Raw genomic sequence first — 5310 nt, forward strand, 5'->3', positions numbered from 1 at the left:
AGTCAAAAACCCTGTTAACCTGTCCTCATATACATACTCTTGCCGCCCCCTAATCCATTCTCCATACCTCAGCTGGAGTAACCTTTGAAATGCAAGTCTATCACCTCTCTGCTTAAAATAATTTTTTTTTTTTTCCAGTGGGAAGCTCAACCTCTTGAGCATGAACCATAACTCCCAGCAGGGTCTGACTTGTTCCCACATCCTTTCATTGTCCCGTGCACTCCTGTGCACTCTGCCCACATTGGTCTTCTTTCAATTCTCTGAATGCTAAACCTGTGCACCTCTCTGCCTGGACTATCCCTCTTTCCTTGCCCTCCCTGGAAATTTCCATTTACTTTGTTAACTCTACCTTTCCTTCCAGCTCATCTGTCACTTCTTTTTTTTTTTTTTAAAGCTTATTTATTTATTTTGAGTGGGTGGGGGAGGGCAGAGAGAAAAACAGAGAAGAATCCCAAGCAGACTCCATGCTGTCAGTGCAGAGCCCCAAGTGGGGCTCAATCCTATGAACTCGTGAGACCAAGACCTGAGCTGAAATCAAGAGTCAGACGCTTAGCCAACTGAGCCACCCAAGCATCCCTCATCTGTCATTTAAGGAACTCCTCCTGCCTTTTGTGATCAGGCCAGGCCTGTGATTCTCACAGCATCATGTATTTCCCTTTTATAGCTCTTGTCCCTATTGTAAATTTACATTTAGTTGAGTAATTCTTCTAGGTTTCCTGCCCTCTCCTAGACTACAAGAATTATGAAAGCAAGGACCATGTCCATTTTTGTTCGCCCTGTCTCCTTAGTACCTGGAGTTGTGCATAACACATTGTCATTTAATACACATTTGTTGCAATGGAAAAGATTAAAACTTGCTTCACTCCCTCATTCTCTAGTTTATTGTCATCTTCCAAACTCTAAGGGGATTTCAATGCTGTGTCCTCTCACTTCATCCCTGAGAAGGGGGCAGAGGACCAACATAGGTTGAGCCTGGAGTAGGCTCTAGCCATAGTCTAAGAGACAGATTTTTTTGTGTCCACAAAATCTTCTTTCTACTTTGCTTGATGTTGATCAATCAAAGTACCATGTACCAATAACCAGTCTCAGGGGAGGACTCCAAAAATTTCTGCCCATTGCATCTTCGTTTTAGAGTCATTAGGGGAAATACAATGCAGACAAACATTGGACAGACAATAGTTTATTTACATAGAGAAGAGACAGAGCAGGATCAGCTTCAATAGTGGTGTCAGTCCCCCATGGCCAGTGGGTCTCTCTTGGCCACTGACACAAGGCAACTGGTCTTTGTGCCACACCCCTCTAATGATGCAGTGGAAACAACCTGGCTTCTCTCTAGGACAGGATAACAGTAGGTTGACCAAGTGATGTTTAATGTACATACTTTAAACAGAGCAAGAGTACTTAGTGAGCCCAAAACAAGACCTATCCCACATAAGGTGATAGGTCAGGTTTAGCCTGTGTGGGCTCTTTAACTCTTGGCAAGGAGGTGTTGCAGACTCAAGGCCCATTCTTATGCAGCTGAATGGGGTCTGAAAGACTGCATGAAGGAGACTCCTTCTTCCAACACAAAGTCTTATAGACTCTTTCCTTCTTCCTCCCTTCACCCTTTTCTTTTCTTCTTTCTTTCACTTTCTCCTTATATTCTGTGTTTGGAAGTTCTCTTTAGTTTATTGCTTCTTTCTTTTGTTTTATGTACCCAGTACTAAATGGAACCAAGAGAAATGAAGCCTAAGCAGGAGAGGTCATGTTTCATTGTGTGGTTCTACCTGTTCACTAGAAGTGGGTTCTATACTGAGATTTGGGGGCCAAAGCTTCAGCAGTAAAACAGAGATTTTGTCCACCACCTTTCCTGCATGCCTCCTTTGTTAACCTATAACATAAATAACATTCAGGATCTCAGTCTCCTCCATCTTTCCACCATGGCGATAAGACTCCCATTTACTCCGTCACACACAGTTGAGCAAGCTCCTTTATTTAATCAGTAGTGTCCAAACAGGGCTCCAACAATCCCTAGGGGTTTTGTAGGTGTGCCTCTGAGGACCACTTAAGGGGAAAATTGGAAAAGAGCATTCAGGTCACCACAGCAACAGGTAAGATTTCATGTTATATGCTTTTCTTGGTGCTTTACTATGTATTATATATAATATATGCATGTGTGCATATGCATGTGTGTGCATGCATGTTTATGCACATGCATGTGTGTTTTACATACACAACACTCCTACTGTCACCTTCATTTGATAGGTGAAGAAATTAAAGCAGAGTGATTCAGTGACTAATGTGATACAGCTAGCAAGTGGCAGAGTTAGGTTTGGAACTATGGTATTCTGATTTCTGAGCCAGCCTTCTTGATTTCCAAGTCATACTGGAGTTTGTTGTGTGTTAGGGACTGTGGTAAGTGCTTTACAAGCACTATATCATTTAGTCCTCAAAAATGGCCCTGAATGGTGAATACTGTTATCTTCACTCTACAAATGGAGAAACCTAAGGATAAGGAATTTGTTCACAGTCATCAAGTGGCAGAGTTGGGATTTAAACTTGGATCTGCCTGATTCAAAAGCCCACAGTCTTAATCCCCATGTTCAACCTGTGCTTCTGGTGTAATGGCATGTGCAGTGTCTATTCTGCTACAGTATAAGCTTCCTGAGGAAAGAGGGCTGAGTTGTTCACCCTTGTCTTTCAGGGGCCTTGGCAAGGTTCTTGGCCCACAGTTTGTGCTCAATAAATGCCAGTTAAGTTGAATGGAAGTCAAGGTGTGCAAGATGGATAAAGGACTTTGCAGTTGAGAAGATCAAGGAACTCTTGAGATCAAGTGAGAAAAGACCGTTCTTGTGGGTGTTGAAGAGCTAGGAAGGGCAGCTGAAAGCTGTCTGATCCAAAATCATTCTGGAGGGTAGGGAGTGATGTAGATATAGTAAAAAGCTGGGAGAGGTTGAGTAATTGCCCAGGCAGAGCCACAGAATGCTCATGGCTTGGTGTGGTTACCATATTTTATGATATAGTCTTGTTCCAGAAACTTTTCTTTCTGTACTCTGAAATGATTAGACATCCATGTTGACATACTAAAGGCTCAAGAAACTATTCTATAACCAGGATACCATGTAATTAAACCTAATTACCTCAACTGGCATTTTCTGGTTTTGATTGTAATTGGTATTGTTATCTGAGTGAGGCAGGAGGCAGACTAGAAAAGACAGGCATACGGTATAGTGTCTTATTTGTGGAGAAAATCTGTGCAAGTAGAAGGGGATGGCTATCCCCAAACGGTAAATGAGGCTGACAAAACCTGTTTAAGCCTGTCCAAAAGACGGAGTTTGATCTAAGCATACTTGTTCAGATTAGCCTTATAGAAAATGCTCATTAAATGATAGCTATTATTTTTGTTAACATAGATGAGAATGCTTCCTAGGTACCCTTTAACTGAGAACCACTTTTTGAGATTAGGTACCTTCTCATGTTCTATTTCCACATGTAGCGAACAACTCTTTGAGTATTTGACTTCATATAGAGAGCATATACAGGCCAGGAAAAGTGCTGGTCAGCCGCCAGAGGTGATCTCAGGTTCACTTTACTAGCGTTTCTTCTTGTGACTTAATATTGGCAATATTGACATTCTGGAGTGTTGGTTCTGTGTTTGTTTAAAGGGAGCCTGCCTCAAAGGCCAGAATCCTCTTCCTGTGGCCTCTGGGAGCAAATGAGCAGGGTTCAATTCCTGGATTGAATTCCTGGATTGGATTCAATTCCTTCACTATCTCTGTAGTTTTGAGCAAGCTATGCAATCCTTTATGCATTAGTTTCCCTTATCTGTAATATAGGAAACATAATAGTACCTACTTCTTTTTTTTTTTCAACATTTTTTTTTTTTAATTTATTTTTGGGACAGAGAGAGACAGAGCATGAACGGGGGAGGGGCAGAGAGAGAGGGAGACACAGAATCGGAAACAGGCTCCAGGCTCCGAGCCATCAGCCCAGAGCCTGACGCGGGGCTCGAACTCACGGACCGCGAGATCGTGACCTGGCTGAAGTCGGACGCTTAACCGACTGCGCCACCCAGGCGCCCCAGTACCTACTTCTAAAAATAGTTGTAAAAATATAATGAGATAATGCACAGGGCTTGTCACGTGGTAAGTAAGCCCTCAATATATTTTAGCTTTTGAGGCCAGGTTCCCCTAGGACCAAACCCAGGACTGTAGGGAATAATCAAGGTAAATGCTATTTACTCAATAAGCCTAGCTTCCCAAAGTGCCCTCTTTCGGCATGGATGGCCTGGGTAACCCTGACATTTGAAACAAGTCACTAATACTTACCTAGTCTAAGGTTTTATATATATTAACTCATTTAGTATTTATGGCAACCCCATGGGGTAGATATTATTTTATCCCCATTTTACAGATGAGGAAACTGAGGCATAGAGAGGCTAAATAACTTGCCCAAGTGAGTAAATGGTGGCTCTCATTCCAGGAACCACCTTTTATTCACTTGATAGACTACCTCTTATAATCATATCAGAAGGATTGAAAACTCATTTTTTCATCTCCATTTTAAAGATGTAGTATCTGTTTTCTTAGTGAGCTTTGACTCCAACCATAAATGCATCATGTAGTTATAAAACTGGTGGGCTGCTTTGTTATTTGTAAATAATAAAATAAAATCAAACACAAGGCTGTTCACCAGATATTACATAGCTGGCATCACAGAACATGCCTGTAATTGTGCTTTTCACTTACCATTTGTTCAAGATTGGTCTATCTGTTCTCATGTTTCAAAAAACTAGGAAGTAGTAACAACAAACGTAAAAAGGCACTTCAAAAAGTTATTAATGTCTATAAAATTGAATAGGCATGCATTTATTAAACCCACTGGGTGTTGGTCATCTAAGGCAGTAAAACTAACATTTCTGTGCCTTTTTAAAGCTTATGAAAGAGCCTTATAGAAGATGCTTACAACACACGATAACTGCAGCGGTGAAAAGACAAATCGCCAACTGGTCTCTGCTTTTGCATCTCTTAATTCCTGTAAACCACAAATGTTTCCCCAACGTACCTCAGCAGTTATTATTGAAGCTTCTCCTTACTGCAATGATATGGCCTCGAACTTTGTCTAGGAATCGCTCCCTTCTCTGGTGGAGGCTCCCGGATTGGCTGGAATCTGAACATGCGCAGAAGCTCAGCAAACCCTAGGCGGGCCGTTGTGCTCGCGGGCACCGCCTCCCTTCCCCTGACAAGGGGAAGCGGGTGAGCACAAGACGCGTGCGCAAACGTGGCCGGGGCGCCGGGGTGGTGGGTTACGCCTGGAGAGCGCATGGGCAGA

General features: G+C 42.4%; 1 long non-coding RNA gene across 1 annotated transcript; it reads right to left on the reverse strand.

Annotated features, from left to right (window-relative positions):
• Window positions 1-1164: 1164 nt before the first annotated feature.
• Window positions 1165-5234, reverse strand: LOC125924550 (uncharacterized). The gene is made up of 2 exons (XR_007458463.1): window positions 5044-5234; window positions 1165-1332 (listed from the first exon to the last, which is right to left on the reverse strand). It is a non-coding gene; the product is annotated as an uncharacterized LOC125924550 (long non-coding RNA).
• Between the last annotated feature and the right edge of the window lie 76 nt (window positions 5235-5310).

This window comes from Panthera uncia, chromosome F2 (genome assembly GCF_023721935.1).
Source record: "Panthera uncia isolate 11264 chromosome F2, Puncia_PCG_1.0, whole genome shotgun sequence".
In the NCBI taxonomy this organism is placed as follows: domain Eukaryota; kingdom Metazoa; phylum Chordata; class Mammalia; order Carnivora; family Felidae; genus Panthera; species Panthera uncia.